The following is a 13,266-nucleotide window of genomic DNA, read 5'->3' as shown; positions in this document are numbered from 1 at the left end:
AAACCACGCTTTGCCTCCTGCATTTATAATAGTGTTAAATATAAAAAAGTGTTTTTTAATTTATAAAGGAGGTCGCACTCAGAGGTTTGCTGTGCGAAAGCGGTCACCAATGCAAAAGTTTGAGAATCACTGGATTACATATTTTATACCTGAGATTAATATACCTTTCATTTCCATTTACTTGGTCCTTCTCTTAATCATGCAACTAAATTGGTATGGTATGAGTTTTGGCTTCAGGAAGACTAACAACTCTTTTAAAGTATGTTTTTCCAAAAGGTACATGAAAACAAAGGTGATAACTATAAAACATATTGTCTCCAGTTTGATTGAGAAGAGTATAGCAACAATACTTGCAAGAAGGTTGCTTATAATTTATTTTTTCCATATACTCAGGCTAGATGAAGCATAGATAAAAGAAACCTTGAATGTACTCAATAAACTATGTTTAAGGAACAAAATATTTTAACTATTCACTTCTGATTGTAACCTTGTTTTCTTCTCTCTCAATTACGATAGATTTGGTGATGCACAAATACGTGGAAGTAACTGTAACGGTGTTATATATTGTCTGTAGAGCAAGTCCAATTTTGCACTGTTATAATGACTAACTTGACAGGAAAACATTATCATATATAACTTCCTCAGAGGTTAAGGTATCTGCAACTGAATTGTTGTCTATTTGTAAAACATGGTTGCTACAATTGCTCCAAGCATCCATACAGACAGCTGAACTGGCCTGTAGGCGGTCCCCTGGCAAAGACCGCTTATGTCACACGGTTTCTGCCCGCCCCACAGAACCACAAGAAGTACTCCTCTCCCTGGTGAAGAGGGCATTGCCATAGTGCTTCTGTGCCCCATCAACCCCTGACTGCCAGAACAGTCCCTTACAGGCCATAGGCAGGCAGGCATAAGTTACAGTAGCTGCTCTAACTTACGCTGGGGAACAACTCCGTGAACCGCAAGGTTGGGGAAAGGGAGGGCATAAGGATGATATAAAGCCATCTTCCACTATCCCCTGAGCTGCACAGAGCACAGCTCAGATGCAGCCCAGAACAGAGACTTGAAAAAAGAGAATTCATAAATTGAAAGATAAAATTATTATGTGATACAATTTCTTCTCCTCACAATGGTCCCATGAAAATCCCATTGCATGTATTTATTAACATGAAAATGGATTGATGTAAGGACCAATTTCTCCCCAGATGTTCTACACATGCATAATGCCCGTTGAATTCATACCTGAAGATAGTTTAGAGGCTAAACTGTCCAGATCCTAGCTCTGACTTTTTTTTTTAAGTATAACTGTGAAGACTGAGACAGAGTCAAAGAAATAAAATCTGGAAAAACTTTATTTCAGAAGTTTACACAGACAAATCACTAGCACTGAGCTGAACAAGGTAATGGGTGGAGAACTTTGTCTCACAGGGCTCCCTGTCCATGCTACCTACTCTAAAATAATTATGCACTCTGAACACTTTGCCAAAATCAATTTGGCAACAAATTACCCTGTAGCTCCCCCCAGTGGCTCTTTAAACCTCATTAAAGGCTTCTGGCCTGATTCTGATCTCACTTAGGCTACGTCTACACTACCTGCCTGAATCGGCAGGTAGAAATTGATCTCTCGGGGATCGAATTATCGCGTCTCGTCGGGACGCGACATTCGATCCCCGAATCGATGTTTGTACTCCACCAGGGGAGGTAGGAGTAAGCGCCGTTGACGGGGGAGCCGCGGAGGTCGATTTGCCGCTGTACTCACAGCGGGGTAAGTTGGCTCCGATACGTCGAATTCAGCTACACTATTTGCGTAGCTGAATTTGCGTATCTTAAATCGACCCGACCCCCGCAATGAGGACGTAGCCTTAGACCAATGTAAATGAGAAGTAACTACACTGAAGTCAGTAGAGTTGCACTACTGTAAAACTGGTGTAAATCAAATCAGAATAGAATCCTAGAATTGTTAAAGATTAACCTTATGTCTCCTTTGAGAATTGTCCCTGCTCATTCCCACTTTGGCAGACACCTTCCGTGATGCCATCAGCTCTAGAATTATTTGAAAAGCAATAACTGTTGTGGCTACGCACCTCTTACCTACCAAACAGAACGCTGTAGATTCAGTTATACAAAATTTCTTACCCTAACAGTTCTCTGTTCCTAACCTTCTGCCATAAGCAGTAGAGGCTCAGAAGTGTCATCTCAGTCTATTCAATATACGTTTTACTAATTTCTTTTCTCTTTTCTTCTTTTCATGTTAATTCTTGTAGATTAGCCTATTAACAACCATATAAAAATATAGTTGTGAGCAAACTTGTAATTTAGGTGAGTATCTACTGTTGTATGCAGTTGTAATTTTTTTTGGAAAGCAGAAGTAGGTTAGAACTGTCAGACTTCTGAATTTTACTGTCTTGCTACAGAGCAGTTTTTATTCTGGTTCCAACATCAGTTCTAGCAATCCCAGAGCAGTTGCCATTTGGGTTACTATACCTAACAAAATGAATATTCCAAGAAAGTCTAAAGAGGAGGGCAGTTTGAGTCTTTGTCTGCAATAGAGGCCAACCCATTTAGCTACTCTAGTTCCTCACTCCATTTTGCTGGCACAAAGCAACTATTTTGATATGCAACTTAACAGCTATGAACTAATGCCTACTACAGTGTCTGTTATTCTTTCCTTAACCTTTTCAAAATTCTCTCTCATTCCCTTGCACCACGGAGTAGAATTGCTTCAAATAGTTGAATCTTTGAAATAACAGGGGGAAAAAGCACTATTCACTTCTTCATGCTGGCTTCCAACTTCCTTCTCTATCCTCTTTCAGGGACCCTGTCTCTGTGATTTAGACTCTGTTAGATTCACTTCCCCTACATTGGAATCAAAGATTTATGACAGCCTCTCAATCCTCCTCTATTGTGAATTTCTCGGGATGGTGAGACAGGACAGAGCTCACATTGTTTTAACAGCCCTGACCTCGGCTTGTCAGACTTAGTACTCAGTTCTCCTTGCCCTGAAAATGGAGTGTTTGTGTTGTGCTCTTATCTTTCAGATTTCCTAGTCCATGAGCAAGGTGAAATTCTATATCCAGATTTAGGTTCACTTTATCTAGCCTGGGTGGATGTTTAGACCTTTTCTAGAACTCAGTCTGGCTCTCTGAAAAAGATTAAGCACATTCTTCTGAAATCGCATAATTTGTCTAAAATGATGACCTATGCTTTCAAGCGGAAATGCGTCTCCATGTCGATTAATAACAAAATGTTCCTTGCTCTTGCTCTGTGTCTTTTATTCCGAACTACTGGTTCTCCCTGAAGAAATCTTGTTCATCTTTCATCTAGATTCATTTATCTAGCAGCCACAGCAGCAGTCTCCCTACACTACAAGAATCTTCTACTTGCATACATTCTAAATGATTTCATCTATGGATGATTAATTTTTATCTTTATCCTGCATAATCATTCAGCTTCATGTGTTCTTAAATTTAATTCTTACCAGACTTCTATCTGCATAGTTTGAGCCTATGGGGAGTGCTCTTTATACCGTCTCTCCCAAATTGCATTAATGGTTTAAATTATTTCCACGAGGTGGGTAAGAGAAATTCAGGCACTTATGGCAGATTGATCTTTCACCGACATCAGCAACAAGGAGATGGTGTTACTTTAAGGATGAATTTAGGGTGAGAATGTATTTTTACAATTTCTCTTGAATTCATCTACTAATCTCCCACTCTTCTTCCCAGAATCACAAAGCTTGCCTGGGAAAGCCAAACTGGATATGAGTCAACAGTGTGCCTTTGTTGCCAAGAAGGCTAACGGCATTTTGGGCTGTATAAGTAGGGGCATTGCCAGCAGATCGAGGGACGTGATCATTCCCCTCTATTGACATTGGTGAGGCCTCATCTGGAGTACTGTGTCCAGTTTTGGACCCCACACTACAAGAAGCATGTGGAAAAATTGGAAAAAGTCCAGCGGAGGGCAACAAAAATGATTAGGGGGCTGGAGCACATGACTTATGAGGAGAGGCTGAGGGAACTGGGATTGTTTAGCCTGCAGAAGAGAAGAATGAGGGGGGATTTGATAGCTGCTTTCAACTACCTGAAAGGGGGTTCCAAAGAGGATGGATCTAGACTGTTCTCAGTGGTACCTAATGACAGAACAAGGAGTAATGGTCTCAAGTTGCAGTGGGGGCGGTTTAGGTTGGATATTAGGAAAAACTTTTTCACTAGGAGAGTGGTGAAGCCCTGGAATGGGTTACCTAGGGAGGTGGTGGAATCTCCTTCCTTAGAGGTTTTTAAGGTCAGGCTTGACAAAGCCCTGGCTGGGATGATTCAGTTGGGAATTGGTCCTGCTTTGAGCAGGGGGTTGGACTAGATGACCTCCTGAGGTTCCTTCCAACACTGATATTCTATGATTCTATGATTCTGTGACTGCACAAATGAAGTTTTAAGTGCTGTAGGCTACCATTTGAAAAATTTGAACAAGAACAGATATTTTCAAAAACCAGTGGTTTATTATTTGAAGCGAACTCAAGGAAGGAATTAATCTCTGTTTAGATATTTTCAATATGGATCACGATCTGCAGAGATTTTCAAAATGAATCTCGCTCTGCGCTCAGATTTGCTATGACCAGGTAGGTGTCCCACTAAGCAGTGTCAGTCTACTCCTGTAGAGCAAAGGCAGGTTCCACAGCTTGACTGAAAAATGCAAACCATATACTGCTGAATTTTGTACAGCTGCTATATGGTTATTCAGCTTTGCTCTCTGTAGTCTGGGCCTAGATGGGATGCTTTTTTTCTCTTTTTTTAGGAGAGTAGTCCATCCATCTACATTCAATTAAGAATTCCTAAGTTCTTTTCCTATGGCTATTTTTACTGCTTAATCTCCCAAGAGTGCCATCTTCAGAGGCAATTCTGGAAGGAAAATGAACGGTTTTTTACTAGTTACATACCAGCAACTGGCATTCTCAGACAGTATTACCTCCTGTGCTATATTTCAAAATAGTTAAAAGGAACTGAGAATGTTTGGAAGCACAGCCCTTTAGACTCTCTCAGAACTTTCATTTTTGACTGCAAAGGTTGCAATTGCTTTTCAAGTGATTGCATGACTTTTGGTGCTGAGAAGTGCTTCCAAGATTGTGGGACTTGTGTGAGTAATATTCTCTGGGAACTCAAGTTATTGGTAAGAAACTTTCCTGTTAAAAATGACTGGAGTTTGATGCTGTTGCCTGAGTCAAATTAGCCAAAGTTGAGCTCTGTGAATATGGACTTATAACAAATATATGTAGTTAAAAATTAATAGATATCAGAGCTGGGTTAGTGACAGTATTTTAAATGTAGGCAGATGACTTTAGAAGAGGCAGCCATGTTGATGTCCCTCATTGGGAGTTCTACTCTGACCCAAATTTTGCATTGTGATCATATGGATACATACATTTTTGCTTGTTAAGAAGGTTTGGTTCTCTGCTAACATTTTACACATTTGGGGCCTGATTGAAAGCCCACTAAAATCAATAGGAATCTTTCCACTTACTTCATTAGCATTTCAATCAGGCCTTTCCTGAAGGGCTGTGGTGGATATGGACATGATATAATACCGATAGTGATGTTTTTTTTCTAGAAATCATGCTTTTAACATATAGACACAGTACTTGTCCCTCAGGGCTTTTACTCAATGGAATGTACCAATTTTACACTCCAGTAAATGATGGTGGAAGAAAGTGCAGAAGGCTCAGAGAACCCATTCACACTCACCCCTGCACAGGGGTCAACCACAATCTTTGTATTCCCAGTGTGCAATGTCCAGGATAATTTAGAATCGGTGATAGTGCTTGATTCTGCAAAAGGAGTGAGATGCATACAAGGCCATCGACTGACCCCTTTATGCAACAAGCACATTCTAGGCACAATGCCTTCAGATGCTACTGCTTTGTGGGGTTGGGTGGGTTGTATTACATTATCATACACGATGGCTTAAATGTCATAAGAGTCCTTATGGTCTGGGGCTTATTTTCGCTTCATCTTATTAAGTTGCCTCTTTGAATCCAGGATTCCCAAAACTACATTAAAATAATACTTAAACCCATCAAAACAAGGTATGCAGATTTAAAATGCATATTTTTTCTTCCACTTTTCTCCCAACCCTCTTATTTTTGAAAATATGAAAAGCTTTTGCAGAATACACCACACAGCGTTTTTTAACAGATTTTCATTCACACTTTATTTTTAGATGGTATTTGTTTCTTCCAAGGCTCCTATCTCTGCTCGAATGCCACTGCGCTAGTAATGTGTGGGGCAGAGCCAGCATAGTAGCATTGAGGGAGAGGAAACTGGGTCCAGCAGAGATTAGACTGGGAAGTGACACTTCCCATCTCTCATTCACACACTTCTGGCTCTGACTCTCCCTACCAGCAGGTTCCTTCTCATTCAGGCCCAGGACTATTACCTCCTCCCCCAAGTATCTTCGCTTTAGAAGGAGATGAGATAAATATAGCCACTTTTCAGCCCTTAACTCAACAGTTTCCCATGTTTTAAATAGTAGAGCCTAATCCAGATTGTAATTAATGCTTTGCAATTTTTTCCAGTAGTAAGAATTTCAAAAGATACTTCATTTATTTTGCACTCCTATAATTTAAAGGAAGTCTATCAAAAGCCCAAAATTTAACCTATCTAACTATTTTCAGTACTTTACAATTGTGATTTGTGATCTTGAAAAGTTTGCAAACAGTCATTTTGTTCAGCTGTTCCAGTGTAGTACGTATATTGGACTCTTGGTTGCACACAGCTGTGCTAGATCTTCAAAGATTACAGCCAACGTGAAATGACTGAACCTGTCTATTATTCTCTGCAGATGTATATGATAGTTATATTAGGAACCCGGTATTTCTTGCTTGCCTAGTTATTATGGGAATCTTTAAAGATTTCTAGCAGGCAGCTTGAGTTACAGTTCTTTCAGCTACTAGTTATGTAGTCTATATATAGAGGTGATTAGCATATCTAAGAAATTCCTTTTAGTTGCATTTTGAGCTGTTTTATATATAAAGAACCCCAAATATACAATCCACATGTGGGTATATATGTAAATAACCTCAAGTCTGAAACAATAAATTCATGTATATGATTGATTTGGAGGAATGTGTAGTGGGAAAAGCTTCAAAATTCATTCAAATACATGCTCCCAGCTTGTCTGTTTGCAAACATCTGCTATATAATATAAATAGTAGGACCAAATACCTACAGTTAGGCAGTTTTTTGTGGGTGTTTGACAATAGGATGGTTACTCATATACATAAAACATGACATTTGCAATCACATTTTCATAACACTGCAAAGGAATTGAATGACTGTTATCTTGGCATGTTTTTTTCTTGATGATGCTAAGCTGTGTGTATGAATTTGCTCTATAGCTCCTGGGAGTAATAAAATTCTATTGCATATATTAAATTAATTTGGTGCAAGCTGGTGCAACTGTAATCCCAAATGACAACTCTTAGATGACTAGTTCTTTTTGAAATAGTATTAGTAATACGTTGTGTTCAATAAGCAAATTGTATGAAAACTATGTATATTGTAATTTGTTTCCCCATCCCCTGTATGGTTAAGTGTTCAACATGTCCAGGATACGTACTGAGCTCCTCAAAGATCTTTTTATTGTACTGGGTTGTTTTTTGGTTTGGGGTTTGTTTTTGTTTTTACGGGGGGGAAGAGGGCTGTGTTGTGCGAGGATGGAAATGCTCAGTACTGTACTCATATAGGTCAATTTCTTCTGTTGGCTCTTGCCTTCTGGAATCCTTTTCTTCCCACTTTGAATAATGGTAATGGCCTTATCAGTCACTGAGTCCTTGAACATCTATGGTTGTTGCTGGTTTTTCAGAACCTATTGTTATGCTTTTAATATTGCTGTCTTCTGCCAGATGTCCTATTGGAAGTTAACAATACTTGATATCCCACAGTCATGTGTCCAATGTGGCAACAAGTTACTTCACTACCTTTGGATTCTCTGCTGAGGTGATGCTTGTTTTATGAGTGTCCTGCACTGACATTATCTCCTGTGGATTGTGATTGCCTCACCTGTTGTCTGGCCTGATGCACAAACTGTTTATCCTGCTCTTGATGGTAATACAAAACACCTTTTAACTATATCAGCAACTTTAGCCTGTGCTGTTTCTAAGTGAAGGTTAGGATACTGTGCAAGCCCTGGCAATTTTTCCAAGTTTTCCCCTGCACTACCATCTGTTCCCACTTCATCTTGGATCTCAACAAGGCTCAGATTCAGGGGAAAGTGGGTGGAAAAATAGTTCCTTTTGTTAATAAGAAGTAGTTTGTTCAGTTTTACAATATACATAGGAGGAAAACAGAAGGTATGGAACGTTTCCACTGTGAATCTCATCAAAGGTATAAGTAGTTAGCTGGTGAAATAGTGAATTTCTTTTCATCTATCTTGTGCAATTCTTCTTCAGAAACTAATTAATGAGACAATATATGTAAATATAACATAATCAGTTTACCGCTATATTTAATATTCTTTGGAGTTTGTCAATTTAATAAAAATAGTTCACTCATTCTGATAAAAGTTACAAATAACATGACCATTATAACAAGTTTGATTTAGCAAACCTTGTAATTGAAAATGTCATAGTTCTTTAAATTAGTTTTCAATTTCCCTGTGAAATTTTTAAATTTAAGGTCTTCAGTAACATAACCATGCCTTATAACAATGCCTCCTACTCCTCTCCTGATAGGCAAATGTTTGTTTTTATATTAGGACTGTTTTAAAGACAAGTTGCAGGTTTTTTTCCTGTCTGTCTTTCCTTAACACCTCCACTCTTTCTAAAACATGTTACAATCAGGTACTGAAACTGCTGATTGACAGCAATTTTAAGCACTAATAATCAAAGCTGAGCAATGTTAGAATCTATTGTGTTTTACTTGCAGGAGCATTTTCTTATAATGGAACACTGTGCAGCACAAATGAGTCATTTATTATGTAAGATGTGTTTCTATTATAGAAAGTTTCTCTGTTTGTTGAAGCAGAGGGTGCCCTCCTGGAAATATCATAATGAAGTCTTCCATCATAGAGGAAAAAAATAATCTGCCATATCACCTAATCAGCTCTATTAAATCTCAATGTTTTCCTTCTGAAGTTTCAGCATAGTATCTCCATTTCTAGGAAGCACAAGAGCAGGATAATAAACTCAAGAGCAACGTAAGCATTCCCACTGCCCTTAAGCAAGTAGAAAATTACTGACCCCTGCCCCCACACTCACACACTTCACAGCCCACAGTCGCACAGACAATAAACAAATAAAATAGTTACCGTAGGCAACTATTTGTTCTGCCTATAGTATAAAGTAATTATACTTTACCTTCTTAACTCTTTTGGTATCAGTGAACATACACTGCAAATCCAATAAAATGGGACATGCAGTCAAAAGATGTGTTCCCTGTCCAGCTATCTTAATTCACATTATTTAAGACATTTAATCACCAGAAAAGCCTCATGAGACACACATCTCCTTTTGTTCAGGTCCTAGCAAACATGCAGTCATACAACAGTATCCTTCAGTACCATAAAAAAAAATTATATAATAGAAGGTTTCAGAGTAGCAGCCGTGTTAGTCTGTATCCGCAAAAAGAACAGGAGTACTTGTGGCACCTTAGAGACTAACAAATTTATTAGAACATAAGCTTTCGTGGACTACAGCCCACTTCTTCGGAAGCTTATGCTCTAATAAATTTGTTAGTCTCTAAGGTGCCACAAGTACTCCTGTTCTTTTTATATAATAGAAGACACTCCCTCTAAAATCACTGAACAGTGATTATTTAAGTTTTGTCTTTGGATTCAAAAGCCTTTTTATAAATTCCTTAAAGTCAGGTAATGTTTGTGCTAATTTTGATGGAACAAATTGTTTGTCAGGTTGAGGATGCTACCTCCCATAGTTTTGGCTGCAGGCATTTAAAAATAGATTAGGTTGTGTGAAGACTGTATTCGAAGTCCATGGTAGATTATGTCAGCACAAATATACGGGGGCTAAAGTTATGAGCACATTTATACAGTGTTGTAAACCAATTTTGCTGCCTTTGTTTGGGAGAAACTTTGGTCAGTTGTAGAGGTCACAATGAAGAATCCCCAGTTCATTGGAAAGTGAAACCTACGGAGTTTATTTATATAATGCATCCACATACTGCAGTACCACCCTTTGCTTTTACAGGGACATTGTCAATTTTCAGAGAGTGCTCCCTTTGAATAGCTTTCTCAGGGGGAAAAAATGTTTAAAACATTAAAAATAATGTTCTTCTTCGAGTGCTTGCTCATATCGATTCCAAGTAGGTGTGTGCGCGCCATGTGCATGATCATCGGAGAATTTTTACCCTAGTAACACCCGGTGGGTCAGCTGTGGAGTTCCCTGGAGTGGCGCCTTCATGGCGCTGGATATATACCCCAGCCGACCCAGCGCCCCCTCAGTTCCTTCTTACCGCCCGTCATGGTCGTTGGAACTGTGGAGCGCAGCATAGCTGTCCTCCACTCTCCCTAGCTTTTACTTCCCGGTTTAGATATTGTTGTAGTTATATAGTTATAGATTTAGTGTAGTACAGTAGTTGATAGTTATAGATTTAGTTTTATAAGTGAAGTTAGCGGGCTGGAAGGGGTCCCTCCCCCCCTTTCTCCCGGCATGCCACCCGGGCTCATGCCCAAGGCTCCAGGTTTTAAGCGGTGCTCAGCCTGTTCGAAGCCTATGCCAACGGGAGATCCCCACGACTCTTGTTTAAAGTGCTTCGGGGAGTCTCACCAGACCGAAAAGTGCAAGATCTGTAAGGCTTTCAAGCCTTGAACCAAAAAGGGGCGGGACTTTAGACTCAAACAGCTCCTTATGGAGGCGGCCCTCAGCCCGGACCCTCCTTCGGCACGCCAAGTTCCGGCACTCAGTGCCTCGGTGCACAGTGCTCCGGCGGCGACTTCCCGTACTGCACCGCGAGGAGACGCAGATAGAGTCCCACGGCACCAGCCTTCGCCAGCACTGCATCCACCGCAAGCACCTCGGCGCCGATCCCTGTCCCCAGGTCAGAAGAGACCTCGCAAACCGTAGGGGGCTGCCTCCCAACAACAGGCACCGGCACCCCCCTTACCAACCTCGGATTCACGTCCAGGACCGGAGCGACCGAGGATACAGGTGCCGATATAGGCACCGTTGACTCCAGCACCAGCAGAAGGGCCATTGAGTCCAGCACAGACTGGCTCCCCGACCCGCACCATGGTTGAGCCCTGTCTTCCATCGACACCAGAGATGTTTGCGATGGCGAGGGACCTCATTGCCCTTACAGAACTGGCACCGATTCAGCTGATGCCCCATCCCGGATAGCGTTGCCCATCATCCACACCATTCAGGCTAACGCCAAGACAATATGGCAGACCCCTGCCTCTATCCCACCTACTGCCAGAAGGATGGAGAGGAAATACTTTGTTCCCTCTAAAGAGTATGAATACCTGTATACTCACCCTCAGCCGTGTTCACTGGTGGTGTCCTCAGTGAACGCAAGGGAACGGCATGGTCAACAGGCTGCAGTGCCCAAATCTAAAGACGCCAAGCACTTCAATTTATTTGGACGCAAAATTTACTCAGCAGGGGGGCCTACAGCTCAGAGCCACAAACTAACAGGCGCCCTTGAGCCGCTATGATTATAACTCATGGAACTCCATGGGTAAATGTAAGGAGTTGATTCTCCGAGAGTCCAGGGATGAGTTTGGGGCTTTATTGGAAGAGAGCAAAAAGGTGGCTAGGACCTCCTTATAGGCCTCTCTTGATGTAGCGGACTCTGCTGCTAGGACCCTGGCGTCGGGCATAGCTATGTGACGCATCTCCTGGCTTCAGGTGTCTGGCTTACCGCCAGAACTGCAACAGATGAGCAGGGCCTGTTCTCAGACAAAACGGATTCTCGGTTACAGAGCCTAAAAGACTCCAGAACCATCATGCGCTCCCTGGGGATGCATGTCCCAGGTACCCAGTGCAGGCCCTTTAGCCCACAGCTTCAAAGGTTCTACTCTCCCCCTCGTCCAAGGCAAGACTTTTACAGAAGACGTGGACAAGGTGGTAGAAGGAGATCCACCGGCCACCAACCCGGTCAGAACCAAGGCCCTCCTAAACCATCATCAGGGCCCAGGCAAAATTTTTGAAGGTGCGCCCGAGGATGGCATACTAGTCACCACCCAGGATCCTTTCCCTCCATTTCGAGATCATCTCTCCCATTTCCACCATGCATGGTCCCTTATAACTTCAGACCGATGGGTTCTTTGCACAGTGGAAAGGGGATTTTTCTCTCCAATTTTCTTCCCCCCCTCTCCATGCTCCCTCCCCATCCCTCTTCAGGGACCCCTCTCATGAGCAACTCCTTATACAGGAGGTCTTTACACTCCTGTCCATGGGAGCGATCGAGGAGGTTCCATCGGAGTTAAGGGACAGGGGGTTTTACTCCCGCTATTTCCTAATCCCCAAGGCAAAACGGGGATTTCGACCCATTTTAGATCTGCGCGGACTCAACAAATTCATGGTAAAGTTGAAGTTCCGCATGGTCTCATTGGGGACCATTATCCCTTCCCTGGATCCTGGAGACTGGTACGCCACCCTCGACATGAAGGACACGTATTTTCACATAGCGATTTATCCTCCGCACAGGCGCTTCCTTCGCTTTGTGGTAAACCACGAACATTACCAATTTGCCGTCCTTCCCTTCAGGCTGTCCACGGCTCTGAGAGTGTTCACCACATGTATGGCAGTCTTAGACTCCAGACTCACCCGCGCTCTCCTGCCGAACACTCGTTTTCAGACTATTGCAAACATCATCCGCAGTCTCCAAAGCTTCCCGTCTTCCACAATAAGGACGTGCCTCGGCCTTCTGGGGCACATGGCGTCGTGCACTTACGTAACCAGGCATGCCAGACTTTGGCTTCGCCCACTTCAGGCCTGGGTATCAATGGTGTATCATCCGGGTCGGGACAGCCTGGACATGGTGGTCACGGTTCTGGAGTCCGTCTTGTCCTCCCTCAGATGGTGGCTGAGCCATACGTTGGTGTGTGAAGGGGTACCATTTCATGCCCCACAACCTTCCTTATACCTTGTCACAGATGCATCATCTCTGGGCTGGGGCGCCCATATCGGGTAACACCAGACACAGGGCCTTTGGACCACGTCCGAACTAACTCTGCACATCAATGTCCGAGAATTGATGGCAGTACGCCTAGCATGTCAGGCGTTTCATGGTCTCCTACATGGCCATTGTGTGGCAGTCCTCA

The 13,266-nt window shown here is 42.1% G+C and overlaps 1 protein-coding gene across 12 annotated transcripts in view; it reads left to right on the top strand.

Annotated features, from left to right (window-relative positions):
- ANKS1B (ankyrin repeat and sterile alpha motif domain containing 1B) overlaps window positions 1–13,266 on the top strand; it is a 771,828-nt gene that overhangs the window by 537,304 nt on the left and 221,258 nt on the right. The window lies entirely within an intron of this gene.

Source organism: Chrysemys picta, chromosome 1, assembly GCF_011386835.1.
Source record: "Chrysemys picta bellii isolate R12L10 chromosome 1, ASM1138683v2, whole genome shotgun sequence".
Lineage (NCBI taxonomy): Eukaryota > Metazoa > Chordata > Testudines > Emydidae > Chrysemys > Chrysemys picta.
This window is presented reverse-complemented; position numbering and strand designations above follow the sequence as displayed.